We start from the raw sequence: 5,170 nt of genomic DNA, 5'->3' as shown, positions 1-5,170 counted from the left end.
ATGTGCGTGTGCAGGTGTGTCTGTATGTGTGTGCGTGTGTTGGAAAGATGAGCGAAAGAGGAAAAAGGGGGAAAGGCGGTCGGGACGCCACCTGCCGAAACGAAATATTGGGAAGAAGTTGAAAGCTTGCCGTTCGCTTTTGCGCGGGTAAACACTAACTTCTCCCCCCTTGCCCCAGCCACACCCCTACCTCTGTCCCTCACTTTCCTGTGCCCCCTGCTCTTACGTTACGTCTTACGAGCCACACCCCTACCTCTGTCCCTCACTTTCCTGTGCCCCCTGCTCTGCACCCGCCGTGCGTGTTTCTTCTTCTTCCACTGTTGTCGCTTGCTAAGGTTGCAGTTTTCCCAAGCCAAAGTCTCTCTCTCTCTCTTCTTTTTTTTTTGTTCCGTCTCGTTCTTTACCCGTCCCCCCCGTTTGCAAAAAAAAAGAAAGGTAGAAGGAGAAAAGGCTGTGTTGGTCTTTGTGCGCAGGGCGCGCTGGCTGTCACTGCGATTGCATGTCAGTGGCGAAGCAGGTTTCGTGACTGATTTTTATCCTCTGTACACTGCCCCCGGCGCGGGGCGGGGCGGAGGGGGCTCACGTGAGCGCGGCGGGCCGCCCCCCTCCTGCACAATGCTGCGCCGCTGTCGTTGTGAAATTAGGAAACTAAGTAAACGTAATCTCACGTCGCGGCCACAAAGCGCGACTCACGACGAGGCTATACGGCGAGGAGAGAGGAGAGGGCCCCGGGTGTAATCGAGAATGGCATTGTGAGGCATGGCTGCGGCCCACACAACACAATGCCGCGCGCCGCGCCTTAGCCTCGTTCCAGCACCACAACCAACCCCCTCCTCCTGGAAATGGCCTAGTGTGTTTGCGAACGCGGTACCCCCTTCTCCGTCTCCAGCCCTTATATGATGCCGAGGCGAAGGTCAGTGACGACGACGCGGTGGTGCCTGGAGGTCTGGTCTTGAGCCGCGGGGCAGGGCGCCGCGCCGCCTTCGGAAACCCTTTTATTCTCTCTCTCTCTCTCTCTCTCTCTCTCTCTCTCTCTCTCTCTCTCTCTCTCTCTCTCTCTCTGCTCTTATCTCAAACGCAGTTTGCTCTTTGCCTCGGCTCTTTGCTGACCGATATCAGCCCGAGACCTGAGAGACAGCGCCTCCTTCTTTGCGATGCTCGCTCGCTCCTCTCCGCGTTTGCTCGCTCCCTGTTGCGCCATTGGCTCGCTCCCGCCCCGTCAGCTGGCTCGCTCCCGCCCCGCCCCGCCCCGCCGCCGCCGGCAGGGCCTAGCCACGAGGAGCGAGAGAGGAGCGAATGGGATGATTGATTACGAGTCGACTCCAATTTGACGGACGGAAGAGCTTCGCAATTTGTCGGCGAAATCTGTCCAGATGGCGAGGCGTGTCGCGCCGCTGGCAGCCAAATCAAGCCGGACGGGCCAGACGAGGCTGGCGGGCAGCGCGGGGGCGGACCGGCGCCCCTGACTCTCTCGGCCAGCAGACGTCGCCCCTTAGCTGTGCCCTCCTACTATCTAATTTTTTTCCTCCTTGCGAATTTTCGAAATTATTCTGAACGGCGAGGTGGAAAATTGCTCGCGCGTGTAATCGGCCGGAGCAGCAGAGTTTGATCTGATTAGGAGGAGCCGCCCTGGAGAGGCTCTGGTCCGGCGGCGAGGCTCTCGAAGTGTTTATCTCTCTAACGCTCCCCTCTCTCTTTATTTCGTTGCAGGTGAGCTTCGGGATTGCGGTGCCGTGTCCAGGAGTCGGAGGGGATGCGGATTGTCAATTAACTAGCCAATCAGCCGGCTTGACGGCTCGCCTTCGGAAGGTACGGTACGCCCCTCTCACTTCCTCCGGTCAAGCAGTCTTTCCCTTTCTCTCTCTCTCTCTCTCTCTCTCTCTCTCTCTCTCTCTCTCTCTCTCTCTCTCTTTTTTTCCTCTGTGGAGCGCACAGACTGTTTGAGAGAGGTCGAGGAGAGAAAGAAAGCATCAAGCGCGCGAGCGCTAGAGAGAGAGAGAGACAGAGAATGAGATGGGGCGCAGAAATTTAGCAGCGTGCGAAGAAGGGATGTGCTGCCAGAGAAGCAAAGGGGCAAAAAACAAGAAAAAAATCACGAGAGTCGGAAGCGGAGAATGATGTCGGCGAAAAAAATAATTGAAGTGGGGTGCGTGCAATGCGCCTAGTCACACAGCCTCGGTTTGCTGCGGGTGGGTGAGGTTCGCGGTCGCAGAGATTGGGGCCTCCCCCTGGCAGTTACCTGCACGGGGTCGGGGCCGCGGCCGCACACGGGGTGGCCCCCGCCGCCCCTACAACCCTCAGTCAGCCGGCCCCTCTTGGCCCCGCAGGGCGAAAGTTATGTGTGATGGATCGCGAAAATCGAATTACGTCGCTTGCCTTCCGCAACCTCTCCCTCTTCCTCCTCCTCTGCCCGACGTCGGCGGCGGCGCGGGGGCGGGGAGGGTGGGGACGGGGGGTGGTGGGCTTGCGGCGGCTGGCACGCGGGGGCGTCGTCGTCTCGCGGAGCAAAACTTGGGGGAAGAATGTGCCAATGCGCGCCCTGTATCGACTGCTGCGGCAGGGCGCGCTATCGAGACTATCGAACGAGGTCGCGAGGTATAGACGGGGGCAGACCAGTTGACTATCAGGACAACAGGACTCGGCTCACTGCAAAACTCGAGGCTTGGCCTTGCCATATTTTGCATACGAAAATTCTAGCATTCCTTTTGTGGACAAATTGTGGAGAGACAGTGTGCTTATGAAATCCCAGTGCTGTCAATCGTTTATTCGAGAAGCGCCGATTTGGGAAGGAGTCCTGGGAGGCTGTTATTGTTAGAGGGATGCAAGCGGAAATGCATTTCATGATATTGCAAGTCTGTTCGTGGTGCAGCCGGCTCTGCGTGCGGCGCGACGGGACGTGCCTCGCCGCAGCTTGTTTGCCGCCAGATTGCACGATGAGCACGGAGATCCGGAAGCGCCCGGAAGAGAGGTACGAGGAGTCCGGAAGTGGGCCCCGCGGCGGCGGTGGTAGGCTGGCCGGAGCGAGCGCCCGCCTCGGGCCCTTTTCCTCTCTCTCTCTCACTCTCTCTCTCTCTCTCTCTCTCCACTCTCGGCTGCTAACTGCCAAGTCCTGGGGGAAGGCGAGCCCAGAGAGGAGTGGGGCCGCTCTGTCCGGCCAGCCAGTGGATACTACCTCTCTCTCCCTCACCCCTTGCCCACTATTTCTGTCTCACTCTGTTCCTCAGTCTCACTCACTCATTGTCTCTCCATGTAGGTCTCTTGTCCACTCACACTGTGTGTGTGTGTGTCTGTGTGCACATGTGAGCTGCTCCTATCGTCCTCAACCATGCCTCTTTCGGCGGGGAATTCCCTGCGCTCTTCCCTCTCTCTCCCTGTGTATTTTTTAAACGGACCCGTTTCTGCCAGACAGTTGGGGCGCGCGGGGGGGCAGGAGCGTCATGGTTCAACACCACCTGTTGAGCAGCTCCACACCCACGCCCGGGTACCAGAGCAACAATGGACACCTTGCTCTCTGAGTAGTCACCCGCGCCGCGGCCCAGCGCTCATGCCAAAAATTGTGTTCAATTATAAAAGTAATAATAGGCTAATTCAAAAAAATATCACGCAAAGAGACACATCAAGAACAAGAACAATGCAGCGAGCAGGCATGAAATGCCTACATGGCGTCCAAAAGCAGATTGTACAAGTGAGAGGGCGCTATGACGCGGCGCAAACTTCTATATTAAAAAAATATTGCTCGAAACTATAAAATTGAAAATTTGCTTCACTAAGGGTCCGTTTATGGTTAACAAGAATTGTTAACGTTTTTTCCTCCCGGGGCCACCACCGCAGGACCAGCAACATGCTCCGGCCGCCTGGAATGCCTGCAATTTATTCATCGATTTATTATTTATTTATTTTTATTTTGTATCAAAGTTGGAATTTTTCGGTACCCCCTTTGGGACGTTGTGAGGAAACAGGAAAAGTGGATGCGATGCATTTTATCGCCTTCGCTCTTGTTGGGCTCGGCGTGGGCGGGCTCCACTGGCTCCACTCTCGCTCCCCCCTCCCCCCTCTCACCCCCTGGGCACGGGGAAAACACCTCGGGAAGGTATCGGTGAATAAATCTCAACAAGGGCGCGTAATACGGCCTATCGGCCGGGAAGGAATATAAAATAAAATGAAAGAATGAAAGGAAAGTGTGGGGAAAAGAAAAGTATGAGAACAGGTTAGGTGCGCGGCCCGTGGGCCTGGGCCCCGCCCGCCCCTTATTGCTGCATTGGGACGCACGCTTCCCGTCGCGGTCTCGCTCGCGCTAGAAAGATGGAGAGAGAGAGAGAGAGAGAGAGAGAGAGAGAGAGAGAGAGAGAGAGAGAGAGCCTAGATAAAAGGAGAGAAGGAAAACAGCAGGGCGCACGACGAAATGCAAGAGACCCCCCGCGCGGGCCGGCTTCAAATGACTCCTTGGCACGAAAGAGAGAAAGAGAAAACATATCGGATTAATAAAAATTACTTGAATGTAATGAAAGGGGACGGGTGGTGTGGCACGAGTTACTTCTGCTCCTTCGCATTCCCTTTCTCTTTCTCTCTCTCTCCCTCTCATTCTATCCACCTCTCTCTCTCTCTCTCTCTCTCTCTCTCATTCTCTCTTTGTGACTCTCTCTCACTTCCTCTCCCTGGCTCACCAGGCGACTCCCTGGGGAAATATAATGATACTACAGCGCGCGCCAAGTGAAAAAAATAATATTAAATGCGACGGGGGTAAAAAGCGGTGTGGCGGGAGAATTTGAAATGCAAATACACTCGGAGACGTGTGACCGTGTGGCGCCGCGGCGCTCCGACACCACTCTGGGAGCGTCGCGACGGCAGCCCGGGGGCGGCGGAACCAGACCAACCACCGGGGGGAGGGGCAGGCTGCGGCCGCAGACCTCAGGTAGGGCGCAGCCGAAGGGCACGTATTTGGAACCGGTCCAAGGGCCGTATAAGGGTATAGGCCGCGCGCTGCCCTTTGGGACACACACACACACACATTCTCATTTACGCCCTCACACCAACTCTGCAGCAAGGTGAGCGGAAACCTTGTGGCTACTTGGTGGTTTTAAATTGCGGAACTTGAATATTTTGGCAAAGTTTAAGCGCCTGCTGTTCTCTTCGTTGTGTTCTTCTACGCTCTGCAATCGTCCCCCCCCCC

The 5,170-nt window shown here is 56.3% G+C and overlaps 1 protein-coding gene across 3 annotated transcripts in view; it reads left to right on the top strand.

The window, feature by feature from the left end:
* Positions 1 to 5,170, top strand: part of LOC113205977 (discoidin domain-containing receptor 2-like) — a 150,837-nt gene that overhangs the window by 47,429 nt on the left and 98,238 nt on the right. Inside the window, exon 2 of one of the 3 annotated variants that reach the window (XM_052270319.1) lies at positions 1,711 to 1,809. The exons of the other annotated variants lie outside the window; for them this stretch is intronic. The gene's annotated coding sequence lies outside the window, so the exon portion shown is untranslated. The remainder of the gene's footprint in view (positions 1 to 1,710; positions 1,810 to 5,170) is intronic. 3 annotated transcript variants of the gene reach the window in all.

The sequence above is a fragment of the Frankliniella occidentalis genome, unplaced genomic scaffold (genome assembly GCF_000697945.3).
Source record: "Frankliniella occidentalis isolate FOCC.00 unplaced genomic scaffold, Focc_3.1 Scaffold117, whole genome shotgun sequence".
Classification (NCBI taxonomy): Eukaryota; Metazoa; Arthropoda; class Insecta; order Thysanoptera; family Thripidae; genus Frankliniella; species Frankliniella occidentalis.
The sequence above is the reverse complement of the archived record's forward strand: the minus strand, read 5'-3'. Positions and strand labels throughout refer to the sequence as shown.